The following is a 15,954-nucleotide window of genomic DNA, read 5'->3' on the forward strand; positions in this document are numbered from 1 at the left end:
AAAAAAAAAAAAAAAAAAAAAAAAAGTAAATCAAGGAATACATCTAACCAGGGAGATGAGAGATCTCTACAAGAAGAACTACAAAACACTGTTCAAAGAAATCATACATGACACAAATGAATGGAAAAAACATCTATGGCTCATGAATTGTAAAAATCAGTATCTTAAAAATCGCCAGACTACCCAAAGCAACCTATAGATCCAGGACTATTCCTGTCAAACTACCAACATCATCTTTCTCAGAACTAGTAAAAGCTATTCTAAAATTCAAAGGAAACAAACAAACAAAAAAGAGCCTGAATACCCAAAACAATCCTAAGTAAAAAGAACAAAGTCAGAGGCATTACATTACCCAAATTCAAACTACACTATAAAGCTACAGCAACCAAAACATCATGGTACTGGTACAAAAACAGACAATAGACCAATGGAACAGAATGGGGAACCTGGAAATAAAGCCACACACCTACAGCTATCTGATCTTTGACAAACTCAACAAAAATAAGCAATGAGGAATGGACTTCCTATTCAATAATTAATACAAAAATTAACTCAAATTGGATTACATATTTAAATGTAAAGACCTCAAACTATAAGAATCTTAGAAAAAAACTTAGAAAATGCCATTCTGGACATCAGCCTTGGGAAAGAATTCATGGCTAACTTCTCAAAAGCAATTGCAATGAAAACAGAAATTGAGAAGTGGGGCCTAATGAAACTCAAGAGCTTCTGCATGCAAGATAAAGTATCAAGGAAGTAAACAGCAAAATATTTTGCTCCCTACAGACTGGGAGCAAAATATTCACAAACTACATATCTGACAAAGGTCTAATATCCAGAATCTGTAAGGAACTTAAACAAATCATCAAGCAAAAAACCCCATTAAAAAGAAGGCAAAGGACATGAATAGACATTTCTCAAAAGAAGACATACAAGCTGCCAACAAACATGTGAATAAATGGTCATCATCACTAATGTTCAGAGATATGCAGATCAAAACCACAATGAAATATCGTCTACTGCAGTCAGAATGGCTATTATTAAAAAATAAAAAAATAACAGATGTTGTCAAGGCTGTGGAGAAAAGGGAACACTCATACACTGTTGGGAATGTAAATTAGTTCCACCACTGTGGAAAGCAGTCTGGAGATTTTTCAAAGAACTCAAAATAGAACTACCATTCAACCCAGCAATCCCATTACGGGATATATCCAAAAGTAAACAAAGTGTTCTACCAAAAAGACACAAGCACTTGCATGTTTATCACAGCACTATTTACAATAACAAAGACACCACCAAGCTCAGTGGCTCACACCTGTAATCCCAGCAATTTGGGAGGCAGAGGCAGACGGATCACCTGAGGTCAGGAGTTCAAGACCAGCTTAGCCAACATAGTGAAACCCCATCATTACTAAAATTACAAAACTTAGCTGGGCATGTTGGTGCATGACTGTAATCCCAACTACTTGGGAGTCCGAGGCAGGAGAACCTCTTGAACCCAGGAGGCAGAGGTTGCAGTGAGTCAAGATTGCGCCACTGCACTCCAGCCTAGGAGACAACGAGAGATCCATCTCAAAAAAACAAAAATATAGCAAAGACATGGAATCAACCTAAGTGTCCATCAATAGCGGGCTGGATAAAGAAAACGTGGTACATATACACAATGGAATACTACACAGACATGAAAAATAATAAAATTATGTCCTTTGCAGCAACATGGATGTAGCTAGAGATCATTATGCAAAGTGAATTAATGCAGGAACAAAAAAACCAGATATATTGAATGTTCTTACTTATAACAAGGAGCTAAACATTGGCTACTCATGAACATAAAGATGGCAGCAATAGAAACTAGGAACTACTAGAGAGGGAAAGGAGGGAGAAGGGAAGTTTGAAAAACTGTTGGGTACTATGCTCACTATCTGGGTGATGGGATCAATCATACCCCAAACCTCAGCATCATGCAATACACCCAAGTAACAAAAGTACACGTGTACCCCCTGAATCTGAAGTAAAACTTGAAAAAAAATGCATGCTTTCAACAAGGAGCTTTCTTTGCTTTGCAGTAGATCTCACTATTGGAAGGGAAATTAACATATGTGAAATGTTGGCTTGGTACCAGAAATAACATAAATTCCTAGTACATTAGCCTATTCTCTTGCTTTGCAGTTGAGAAAAAAATTTACCACTTGCTTAGTGACATATTTAAAATACTAGGGTATATCAAAAAATGTTATAATTTTTTAATATTAGGCCAGTATGAGACTGTTCTCTATTTGGGAATTGGCTGTTTATCCTCTCTGAGGAAATTAGTCATCCCAAAAGACAATCAAATGCTGACATTTGACATGCCCAATAAACTACTAGGACCCTACACCACCATGTTCCAGTGAGGCCTACCAGTCGATAAGCCCTGCCCACATGTACATCCACACACTCATACACACACCCACACACCCACACACACACACACACACTCACAAAGCTGACAGCCAGGTTTTTGATGCCTTGCCCTGAAATATAAGCTAATCAACAAGGAAAGAATCACCAGGCATTTTAGGAAATACTCTAACATGGAAGAAAATCCCAGAGAAAATCAGATTTCCACAGAAACGGGAAATATAGAGTACAAAACTAAACAAAAATACTAAAAAACTCATAATTAATGCCCCTAGAAATAGGAAAATGTACATTTCAAAGTATTACTTAAAAGAATATATGAAGAACAAGAAAATCTTCTTAGAAATTAAAACTTTATAGCAGAAATAAAAAATTTAATAAAAGTTTGAAATATGAACTTAAAAGATCAAAAGATAAACAGATGGAAAATAGTAAAGAAAAGATTTTTAAACAATTAGACCCTTACTCCAGGGGTTCAATATCAAGCTAATAGTGTTTTCACAAAGAGAAAACTTAGAGGATATTATTCAATCAGAATACAAGAAAATATCCTAACACTGAAAGATACTAGTTTTCCAATAAAATATGCTCAGCACAATAAATGAAAGATGACCCAAACTGAAACAGATTACTGTGTATAAGACCTTAAATGTCTAAATAGAGGAATAAAAGCCACATACCAAGACAGACTCAGAATAACATCAAATTTCTCAAGATTAGAACGTGCAGACAATAGAAGAATGCCTTTAAATGTCTTTTGATCACATGAATAGACTTATTGTAACATGGAATGCTCAACATTAATGCCATTAAAGTATCTAATTCTGACTTCAACTCTTTAAAATAGATGAAAATCAATAAAATCAAAAAAATCAAACAGGATAGTTACCAGAATAATAGTGCCATGTATAACCACATTATAAAGAAACTTCCATCAAAATTTTATGATGTGACAAATCCAGTACAAGTATATTTTAATTAAATATTACATTCCCACTCAATTTTGTAATGATTCGTTTTTGGATGAAAATGTTTTCAGAAGAGAGGCTTCAGATAAAAAGAAAAATGGAAATATGAAATACGTATGTTTAGATTTCCAGTGTTACTGTTACAAAGTATCCTTAGATGTCCGTAATAATTGTTCATAGGTATCTTTAAAACAATGAAATAATATTAATATATTTCACAGATAAGTCACTTGGCACTTTTTATTGACATACAACTATATAAACTTTTAGTAAAACATTTAAATTGTTTTACTTTGAATTGCCTCACATTTTATAAGTTAGTTTTCATTTCTTCTGCTTCTTTAAAAGGCTTGGCCAGGTTGTTTGTCCATAGTAGGATCAACAAATTTTGAACTGTACTATATTTGTATAATAACTAATTTATCCAACTTAATATGTGGGAAATAATGCCTCTCTCTGTATTTAGATATGTTTATTTGAAACAAAAATAATTAATTTTATGTATGTGATAAGAAACAGCCTATTAAATATATACCTTTTTTAAAAGAAGCAGCACAGATAGCAGATACAGAACTCTTTACTATCAGTACTCTTGACTACCAAGAAATGAAGCCACACTTTAGAAAAATGCAAGGTAAGAAAAAATTCAAGTTACCCCTTTGGGTAAAAATCGTCCCTTTAATAATATTCATTTGTAATTATAATTCACAGCATATCCCATCAGCCCAAGGTAATCTTCTAAAATGTCATTATACTTGCAGTATTATAAGTTTTTTTCAGACCAGTATTTATGGAGGTCACCATGCTACATCAACAAAACATTTTAACTCCAGTGAGAGTATAGCTTTGTAGCATTAGCTCCTTTGACAATTGTCTTTCTAAAAAGATTTTTATTTTAGAACCCTCTGATATATGTAGTTTTCTTCAGATCCAAAGTATCCAAATGTTTTGTAAAAACCAACATTTTGTGGTAGACATTCAAGGGTAATCTTATAGTAGTTCAGTTTCTTGCTTAGCAAAGTACAAGTTGATAACAATTTGCCAAGCTGTCTTCCCTGCATTCATTACTAACAACATCTACTCTTTCTCTCTTAGCACAGGAATGGATGAATTTACGTTCTAGTATCAGAGTTGCCATGGCAACACTCTGTCACCGAGTCACATCTTCCACAACTATAACATAATGATCCCCAGATTTCTTTGTATGCTCAAAAGACTTTATACATTATCAGGGCTGACAACTCCAGTGGCAGTTCGCTGACCCAGTACCTTAAAAAAAAAAAAAAAAAAAAAAACCCTATGTTAGTTGTATTAGTCCATTTTCATACTGCTATGAAGAAACACCCAAGACTGGGTAATTTATAACGAGAAAGAGTTTTAATGGACTCACAGTTCCTTGTGGCTGGGGAGGCCTCACAATCATGGCAGAAGGTGAAGGACGAGCAAGGCACATCTTACGTGGCGAAAGGTGAGAGAACATATGCAGGGGAACTGTCCTTTATAAAGCCATCAGATCTCATGGGACTTATTCACTATCATGGGACTAGTACAGGAAAAACCCACCCCCATGATTCAGTAGGACTTGTAGGGATTATGGGAACTATAACTCATGATGAGATTTAGGTGGAGACACAGCCAAACCATATCATCAGTAGACAAAGAGGCTTTAAACCAAGCCTTCTGCAAGATGTGTTGGAGAAATAACTGAAGCATATGTAGCTATGTTCTGATTCTCATCCACTTCTTTAAGTAGACTTCAGTCAAACATAGGAGTTTCATCAGGTTTCATCTTTCCAGGAAGGTCTGTTTGATAAACCTGAGGCAGGCCCACCATGGCCCTCAGGACAGCAGGTCCCACTCTCACTTCCTGACCCCCAGCCCCTCCTCACTGCCTTTAAAATTTTGAGGGAAAATTATTTCCAGCCAGAAGGCCCAGACAATCAATCAAACCAAATACACTGTTAATCAAGCACAAAGACTTTTAAAAGATACAGGTGACTCTTGTTATTTGTGGAAGTTATATTCTGTGAAGTCACAGCAAACACTGAATTAGCAAATACTGAACCATTGGTCCTAGGGGAAATATAGGGCTAGATTCCTGTGAGCCTCTGGTCTCAGAGGAATCTTTTGGTCTCAGAGGAAATTCACAACATTTTTGTCAACCAATCAATACATAAACTTGCTGTTGGTGTGTTTCTGTTTAAAGACCCTATGTCTTTAATGTATGTTATATCAATATGTATGTTGATTCATTAACATCGAACTCACAGCCAGCAGCACACTTCATGCCTGAAAGAAGCTCATCTAAAGAAGCTCACGTATTTTCTTCATAAGACACATCACAGTCTTCTTGTGCTTAGGAACACTGGACAGCATTTCAGCACTATACTGGGGGGCCGTTTTAAGCCACAAAATTACCAAGAAAAAGCACATAAATGTGAAAAATGAGACACTAAATAGATCATAACGTAGATGCTTATTTACAGTATGAACTGAAACAAAGAGGCAGTGTCACCTCATTGGACCTCAGCTGGGAACATGTAACTCAAAATGTTTACCCTCTGTGCATGTTTCTGAATGATCATAAAAACCCCGTGAGTATTGATTAGGAGGTCACAAATTTTGCAAAGTTGCAAATACAGAATCCATGCATAATGAGAATCAACTGTATTTTCAGAAATATAATTATTCACAAGCTATTTCTAAGAAATCTAAAGGTTGTTTCACCAAACTTATCAAACTAACCAAAAATAATGGGGGGGTCTAACACAAAAGAGAAGGAAGTCCTAAAGGTGGCTGGTGAAGAGAAGTACCAAGATGACAGCTTTGTAGCAGACCCAGAGAGAACCAGTCTGGGTTGCAGCAGGACAGTGGAATGCTCCAGGAAGAATGAAAAAAGTACACCATTATAAGTGCCAAGAAAACAATGATTGTACAAGAAGGAAATATAATCATTGCACAGTATGTTCCTCAACTATTATATTTATGTGGTTATACCAATAATATTTATGTGGTTATACCAATATAAACATTGAATATTGACTTAAACAAACAGAAAAGAATTAATGAGGAAAAAACATGGAATTCACAAATAAATTCTTCAGTACAAGTAAACAGAGCAATATTTTGAGGGCTCAAAGAGGACTCAGTTTTGAGAATAAGGTTTTTTCTAGAAACTAAAGAATATTGGATAAAATGTCTTCTTAATATTCAGAAGGAAAGTACCTCTAAGAAACATTTATAGGTTATAATAAGAAGGATTAATTTGGAAAATATCAGGTAACTCTTTAAGACACCAGATTCAATACAATGCCCCATTTGAAGCAGTAAATTAAAGATTTGATACTACAGATGAAAATAAGGTCAATAAATGATATTAAGGAAAATTAACAAACATTCCATGAGAAAAACAGAGGAAAAGTGGCAAAAATGAGAACAAAAGAAAAAGTGGGATGAAACACCATTGAATTTAATCTGTAAATAATAGCCATTGCGAAAGATGACAATTTTGTAGAACGTGAGTCAATAATAAAAAGTAAAATATATAATTCATTGATTTTCTAAATGACGCATTTAGAATTTGAAATGTAAAGAAATCTATAGGAATCCATAAATTTAAAAAGAGGCTAACTTTAAGACAAAAGATAAAATCGAACTCAATTTTCTCTGTGATGTGCTAATGTGAAGATAATCCTGGAGAATTTTTTAGGGAAAGGATTGTAACACAAGAACTCTGTGTTCAGCTACATCATTTTTTATGTGTGAAGATGCCAGAAAGACACCAACAGAAAATTATGATGTATTATGTACCAATCCCAGACAAAATTCTAGAAAGATAGCCCCTCACCTGGTTTTATCTATCCTGAATACCAGCATCTTAAGGCTCAACCTATTTTACAAACATATGTTTAACAAATATTTAGTCATGTTCTTTAACTGGGAACTTTATGGAAGGGATAAAGTGATTCATTTAAAATGACTAGGTAGAAAAATAATCAAGGAGGAGGAAAATTTGACATTTAAAAAATTCAGCTGGTAAAATATTGAGGAGTTTTTTTTTTTTTAATTGAATAATAGTAGTAGGAAGGAGACTATCTCTTCTACAAATTCATGATTTAGGGATAAAAACTGACATTAATCAGTGGGGAAAAAAATAGAAACCACAATAAAAAGTCATGTTTACACAAAAAAGTCATAATTGACAAAGAGTGCAAATCAGTTCAATGGGAGTGGAAGAATTATTCAATATGCTACTTTTGCTTCTATAATATTTGTATGAAATACTCATTTTAGATAATATGTGTCCAGTGCAGTATGAGCTTGTAATAAAAAGGTAATAGAGGACATGTATAAATAGCTAGGTATTTTGGGAAAAATGGGCAATGCAGAAAATCAAGTGCATGTGTCTAGAGGAATGACAATGTTTAGTATATAAAGATTTGCTAAAATCTTCAATATTTATAGATAATAATGGTGATAAAAAGCTGTCCTCTCATTTTAATTTGAATAGTTTACTGTTTTATGCTGAATTAATATTCCCCACTTGTTTTTGCTACAGCCTATTGTGTTTAAGTAGTTTTCTTATTACTGTTTTACTTTGAATATATTATAAAAAATGCCTCTTAAATTTTATCAAATGTCTCTTTAGCATTTACAGATAAAATCTGTAATCTCTTTTAATTTGTTTTTGTTCCAGATTATGTTGATAGATTTCCACACCTGAAACTGATACTAATAACCTCTCTGGTTTACTTTGGCGTATAGGTTGCTCTTTGTCTAATGAGATTAGGTCCGAGTTCTTTTCTTTTTCATCTTTCTTCTTTAAGAATGAAGGCATCTAAAGCTGTAAATTTTTCTGAGTCAGGTATTCACTGTGTCTCACAGGTTTTAGAAAAGCATTCTTTTCTTTCTTTCTAGAGAATATGAAGTGCAATATTTCTTTTTTTGACTTGGCATCAGTTTGGTTGGGGACAGTCGAAGAAACTGAACTAGTACTAAAGGAAAGTGAGCCAGATTTAGGGTACCAGCTTTTGAAAATCTGTAGGTCAGTATCTAAATGTTACATTTTAACAATGTAACTTAATTTTAATAAAATTATGAAATTTTAACTTGAAAGATATCCCAGAACTATATAATGCTATAATGCATTAATCCTCTTCTCTAAAAAGAATTCCCAACAAATAGTTTCCAGGCTCTTGTGCCATATATATCTGTGTGCTATATTACAACATACAATGTTTTGTCATGGTGTTTTCCATTTTACGATTCTGTTTTTTGTTTAAACTACTAGAAGCTTGCGGTATTTGGTATTAATTATCTTATTTCTTTGTTAAATTTAGCAGTAACATCTTCCTTATAATTACTACCCTTTAATACTCATTCTGCCTTTTGGAGCCACAATGAAGAAATTCAATTCCTCTTCCACTCAACAGCCTTTCAAATATTTAAACAGTTAGGCACCTTTCTTCCCAAAGACTGTCTTCTGTAGCCCAAACATCCTTATTTAATTCAATCATTTTTTATACAGGGGCATTGTCTTGAGACTTTTGGCCATCCTAATTTCCTTCATCTATACGTATCCTACTTGGTCCAAATTCTAAAAGTGCACTGATGCATACTAAACTAAATATTTCCAGTGATGGCTCAAAGTGAAAGTCCAATGGAATTATTACCCCTTTTTTTAATAGACACTACAAATCATTTAATGCCAATTAAGATTTCATTATCTGGCCAGGCCTGGTGGCTCACGCCTGTAATCCCAGCATTTTGGGAGGCCGAGGCAGGTGGATCATTTGAGATCAGGAGTTTGAGACCAGCCTGGCCAACGTGGTGAAGCCCTGTCTCCACTAAAAATACAAAAATTAGCCAGGTATAGTGGCACACACCTGTAGTCCCAGCTACTCGGGAGGCTGAGGCCGGAGAATCGCTTGAACGTGAGAGACAGACGTTGCAGTGAGCCGAGATCGCACCACTGCATTCCAGCCTGGGTGACAGAGGGAGACTCCATCTCAAAAAAAAAGAATGGACATATTTCCAGCAGAAAGAAATATACAACACATGTTGATGGATGGAGAGTATAACAGGAAACGTTTTGTTGAGCCATCAATTGAGCTAATGCAGAAGATTGTGTCAAGATACCAGAACGTCTTTGCCTGAGAGCAAGATTTTTTTTTTTTTTGTACCAGAGTAGCGCCAGGCAGAGCGTAGGTGCTAAGAAATGCTGATAGATTAAAAGAGTAATTGAATAAATAGTGAAAGAATGTCAGAGAAAGGAGCTACATTTTGGAGAATCCTAAGTATTGAAGAGGTCTGCATGTTACCTTGTAAGCCATGGGGACCAATTGAAGGTTTTATGCTGTTGCTGTTATTTTATTTAAGTACACTTCCTAACAGACACAGTACGGAGAAAAGTAACAGCCCACCCCATTCAAAGTGATAATTCCAAAATCAGAAACCCTGTATTACTAGCCAAAAGAAAGAAAAATAATTGGTTTTTTTCTTCCTCTTTTTCGCATTTCCAAAATTTACTCTTCATACATTCTGTCACTGCTCTATCAATTAAAGTAATCATCCTTTAAATGTGTGAGACAGTAAACTTGACTCACAGCAAGTGAAGGATGAGAACTCTTTCTTAAGTTAGGTGGATTATTTTCATCTTTAGAACTTCTTAGCCATTTTCTCTTCCTAGGTGACAGGTACTGATTCACCAGTAGCCAGGAACTCTATAAAGATATCATAATTATTTAGGTCCCATTAGGTTTCTCCTCACCTTCTCCCCTATTACAAAGGTCCTTGAAAATAAATTGAATATTTCATCAATGAAACTTAGACTAAGTAGCTTATTTCACTGTTTTTGAATTTTGCATATATGTGTGCATATGTACTGGTGACATACACCAAAGTAAATGTACAAATTTATATGTATTTCCTAAAGTGAAATGAACAGATTTTTGTTCACAATATTATATTGGCAGAGTTTGTAAATTTGTTTAACTTTAGATACTCTGACAGCTAGAAACCTGCACCAACATTTTATGATGAATGAGAAGCAAGATCCTGTAAATACATCTAAGGATACTTCTGATTTCACCTTATCCACAGGGAAGTATGCTTTGGAAATTCAGCCAGTTAGTTGAATTATATACTACATTATTTTTACATTATATCTTCTGCACTCATAACTTCTAGAACTAACCATGGGTATTCTGAAGAATAGCTGTGCCAAGAGAGAGAATAATCTCCATAAAACATATTGTCCATACTTGTTCCACATTTTTCTACCACCAGGTTTCTTGATCGTCTGGAAAGACCTACCTTTTGAGCAATGACTTGTCAAATCCCTACTCTTTGCAAGGTCCATTTCAAATGCCAGTTCTTTCATGAAGCCATGTTTGATCCCTGTGTCTCACTCACCACATCCTATTTCCCCTGCTTATAAACTCTCATAGAAGTTCTTATTTCTGATTGACAGTTATCAAATTCTGTCTCAACTTACTTTCATCTGTGTATTTGTCTAATCTCTTATACTTAGATTGAAATTCCTTGAGGTTAGAAGTCATGTTCTACTGATATAATTATTCACAACTCCTAGTATTGCAGCTGACTTACAAATAAGAACTCAATAATTGATTACTCAATTTAATATAGGAAGCCAGTTATAGCAATTGAGAAGGCTCTAGTAGTAGTTATTATTGGCAAGATGTTTGCTAAGAACACATTAAAATATTTCCTGCTTGTGCTAGGGAATTTATTAATATTCTCAAGATTATATTTTAATGAAGTTTGGTGAAGGAAAATAAAAAGAAATACTTTGTGTATTAACCTACTCATATGAAACTAGCTTTATGAATTCAAAGGGATTAGATAAAAATTGATTACATATATTGTAAAACCCAATGAGTTGTGATTCTTCTATAAATGAAAAAGTTCAAATGAAATTTCAGGAAAGTTATTTGGTCCTCATTTAATCTTCAGTAATAAAAGAAACAGTGTGGATGTATGGCTCGAAGCAATTACTTTAGCAATTCTGATTCCCCATTACATTTTGAGAGAATGTGATTGTGAATGATTAAGTAGGATAAAATTAATAAAAGTGTACCAGATTTTTAAATAAACAATATGAAATATTTATTTGCACTAAACATTCAAAACCGTCATTTCATTTTTCTAGAAGGTCAGATACCTGCCGTAAGCCACTGGTTATGCTTCCAAGCAACAAAAACCTCAGCATTTCCTTGGTTGAGTTTCATCCTAGACAGTGCCCTAAACATCTAATTTATTATCATTTTTGATTTCAGTTACCTAAGAACCAAATTGTCATACTAAACTGTTAAAGTGAGCGTTGCAAAAGTTCTCTAAAATAGATCATCCCATAAGGATCACAGTACCACCCTCAGTTTATGAGGGAGAAATGGGGTGTGGGGCAGGGATTTTCTTAACTGAAAATCAATTCTTCTGGTCAATACAGTTCTAGGATACATAAAATACCTTAAAAAACTGAATATGACTCCTCACAATGCCATCTTTTGGTGGGTGATTTCAAATAGAGGTTCACTCAGAAAGAAAAAGGGGATTTTTATGAAAGATAGAGTCTGGAAAGAGAGAAAAGGAGACCCTCCCCCACCAAAAAAGGACTGAGAAGGGTGGCAGGAACACTGGGGAAACAATAGCTGCCATTAATCAGACTTGCCCTGGTGTGATCTTTGAATCTCTTTGAATATCTTTCTCTTTCTTGGAAATCCAGCTTGATTTTATAGCTTATGACCTGACCCAACTACTGCCATGACATTTCTGCTAAAAGCCTAAACCATTAAGACAAAAGCAGTCTTGACATGATTACCAAGACAGGTCTGTTTGTGCATTTCATTTTATTTTTAACTTTGACAGGTAAAATTGAGTTTATGATGGCAGGCAGTGGAACTTGAGAATGAAACAATTCAGAATACTTAGCTATAACTGGTTCTTGTAAATACATCTTAGCAGTCAGGACTGAACAAAAAATAAGCAGGTTGGACGAGATAATTTAAGCAGCAACTGAAAAAAAAATAAAAATGAATTTTCTTTTCTTGTGTACTTTTACATTTCCAGAAGGCTTTTCAATCATTGAAGTATTTACTGAAGGCATAAGACATATAAGTGGAAATCATTACTGTCATCTATATTAATAACACCTTTATAATTGATCAGTGTGTCATATTTTTTTCTTGCAATTAAATTCTGCTATCTGAGATTATAGCATAAAAAGGAGTCTCTGAAAAAAATTATAAAAACAATTTAGTCACATATTTCCTTTGTGAGTTTATTTGGTTACATCCGAAAATACTGAGAACTTCTATTCTATGAAAATGATTGTCCCCTCAATCAATAACTACTGAATGTATCAAATATGTCTAGCACTATTTCTGCTACTCAGTAAATACGCACATATATTTATTGGAACTAGCAACCATTCCCTTTTCTTTGCATCTTCTCCACCTGTTGTTGTTGATTTTTTTTTTAACAAAAGTCATTCTGACTGGTGTGAGATTATGGTTTTGATTTGCATTTCTCTAATGATTAGTGATGATGACCATTTATTCGTATGCTTGTTGTTAGCCTGTATGTCATCTTTTAAGAAGTGTCTGTTCATGTCTTTTGACTTCTTTTTAGTGGGGTTATTTGGTTTTTTGCTTGATGATTTATTTAAGTTTCTTACAGATTCTGAATATTAGACCTTTGTCAGATGCACAGTTTGTGAATATTTTCCCCCATGCTGCAAGCTGTCTGTTTACTTCCTTCATAGTTTTGCTGTGCAGAAGTTCTTGAGTTTAATTAGGCCCTACTTGTCAATTTTTGATTCTGTTGCAATTGCTTTTGAAAATGTAGCCAATATCAAGTAGGGTGTTTGTTAGGTTTTCTTCTAAGATTTTCATATTTTGCGGTCTTATATTTAAATATTCAATCCATCAGCTGGGCGCGGTGGCTCACACCTGTAATCCCAGCACTTTGGGAGGCCAAGGAGGGTGGATCATGAGGTCAGGAGATTGAAACCATCCTGGCTAACACAGTGAAACCCCGTCTCCACTGAAAAATGTAAAAAATTAGCTGGGTGTGGTGGTGGACGCCTGTAGTCCCAGCTACTCAGGAGGCTGAGGCAGGAGAATGGCGTGAACCCGGGAGGCAGAGCCAAGATTGCACCACTGCACTCCAGCCTGGGCGACAGAGTGAAGACTCTGTCTCAAAAAAAAAAAAAAAAAAAAAAAATTCAATCCATCTTGAGTCAATTTTTGTACATGGTGAAAGGTCAGGATCTAGCTTTATTCTTCTGCATATCAGCCAGCTATCACAGCACTATTGACTAGGGAGTCCTTTCCTTATTGCTTAGTTTTGTTGAATTTTTCAAAGATTAGATGGCTGTAGGTGTATGACTTTATTTCTGGGTTCTCTATCTTGTTCCGTTGGTCTATTGTCTATTTTTGTGCCAGGACTATGCTTTTTGGTTACTGTAGCCTTGTAGTATAGTTTGAAGTTGGGTAATGTGATGCCTCTTGCTTTGTTCTTTTTGCTTAGGATTGCTTTGGCTATTCAGGCTCTTTTGTTGTTATTGTTGTTCCTTATGAATTTTCAATAGTTTCTTCTAGTTCTTTAAAAAACAGTGTTGGTAGTTTGATAGGAATAGCATTGCATCTATAAATCGCATGGGGGTAGCATGGCCATTTTAATGATGCTCATTCTTCCAATCCATGAACAAGAAGTGTTTTTCTGTATTTTATGTTGTGATTTCTTTGAGCAGTGTTTTGTAGTTCTCCTTGTAGAGATCTTTCACATCCTTGGTTAAATTGATTCCTAGGTATTTTATTTTTGTCTGTGACTAGCATGAATGTGATTGCAGTCTTGATTTGGCTCTCAGTTTAAATGTTATTGGTATATAGAAATGCTACAGATTTTTGTGTATTATTTTTCTTTGCCGGGTTTTGGTGTTAGGATGATGCTGGCTTCATGGAGTGAGTTAGAGAGAAGTCTCTCCACCTTGATTTTTTTGGAATAGTTTCAGTAGGATTGGTAACAACTCTTCTTTATTTGTCTGGTAGAATTCAGCTGTGAATACAACTGATCATGAGCTTTTATTGGTTGATAGGTTTTTGTATTACAGATCCCATTGCAGAACTTTTTATTGGTCTGTTCAGGTTTTCAGTTTTTTCCTGGTTCAATTATGAGAGGTTGTGTGTTTCAAGGAATTTATCCATTTTCTCTAGATATCCTATTTTGTGTACATAGGGGTCTTCATAATAGCTTCTGAGGATCTTTTGTATTTCTGTGGGATTGATTGTAATTTTATCTTTGTCACCTCTAATTGTGCTTGTTTAGATCTCTTTTTATTTGTTAATCTAGTTAACAGTCTGTGGATCTTGTTTATTTATTTAGAGAGCCAACTTTTGGTTTTATTGATCTTTTGTGTAGATTTTCACATCTTGGCTTCATTCAGTTCTGCTCCACTTTTGGCTATTTTTTTTTCTTCTGCTAACTTTGGGGTTAATTTGCTCTTGTTTTCCTAATTCCTCCAGGTACTGTATTAGATTGTTAATTTGGGAGTTTTCTAATTTCTTTGTTTAGTAGTTTAGTGGAAAGTCTTGGGAGATGGGCGCCTGTATATATATATGTGTGTGTGTGTGTGTGCATGTGTGTGTGTGTGTGTGTATCTCACCCTAATGGAATATTGTTCATCCTTAAAAAGGAATGAAATCCTGATACATACTACATGGATGAACTTTGAAAATATGCTAAGTAAAATAAGCCAAACACAAAAGAACAAATATTGTATGACTGTGATTGTACGATTTGTATTTGTATTACTGACAGAGTCTGGAGAGGCAGGAATGGAAAGTTATTGTTTAATGAGTACAAAGTTTCTGTTTAGGTTGATGATAAGGTTGTTGAAATGGATAGTGACAATGCACAATTTTGTGAATGTACTTAATGCCATTGAATCATAAACTTTAAAATGATTAGGATAGTAAATTTGGAGTTATGTATGTTTTGCCACAATAAAAAGAAAATGAATAAGTAAACTTTTTTTTTTAATTACTCCCCTGTGGTACAGTTACTCCATTCATCATCACATTAAGACTTCTTCCAGGTTGGAGAGTGTTGCGTGGTGTTGTGAAAACGACCCCACTTGTGAAATCAGGAAACTTTCCCTTAAATCTCAGTAATGTCACCTAGTAGGAATGCAAATTTGAGCAAGTCCCTTAGGTCTGTTGCACCTTAGTTTCTTCAGGTTATGCTGAGTTGTTTTGATGACTGTATTTAAAATTCATATAAAGTGCTTCATAAATTCAAACAACAAGGCAAGTGGATGGAGGTGACTTTTTAAAATATATTCCTTTAGGGAGCTTAGTCATAATACTCTTATCACTGAAATGCATTTACTAATTCATATTTAAATATACTAAAATATTAAGGTATTGTTGGTAAGACAGCCACAGTTATTTTTCTAATTTTTCTCTATTTAAAGTATTGAATCCATAGTTTTTTTTTTTTTTTTTTTTTTTTTTTTTTTTTTTTTTTTTTTTTTTTTTTTTTTTTTTTTTTTTTTTTTGTGTGTGTG

At 34.4% G+C, this 15,954-nt stretch overlaps 1 protein-coding gene and 1 pseudogene across 1 annotated transcript in view; one reads left to right on the plus strand and one right to left on the minus strand.

The window, feature by feature from the left end:
- Nucleotides 1-15,954, plus strand: part of RALYL (RALY RNA binding protein like) — a 214,992-nt gene that overhangs the window by 121,727 nt on the left and 77,311 nt on the right. The gene's annotated exons all lie outside the window — the stretch shown is intronic.
- On the minus strand, nucleotides 4,259-5,157 carry LOC108513902 (glucosamine 6-phosphate N-acetyltransferase pseudogene; annotated as a pseudogene).

Source organism: Rhinopithecus bieti, unplaced genomic scaffold (assembly GCF_001698545.2).
Source record: "Rhinopithecus bieti isolate Rb0 unplaced genomic scaffold, ASM169854v2 scaffold_32835, whole genome shotgun sequence".
NCBI lineage: Eukaryota > Metazoa > Chordata > Mammalia > Primates > Cercopithecidae > Rhinopithecus > Rhinopithecus bieti.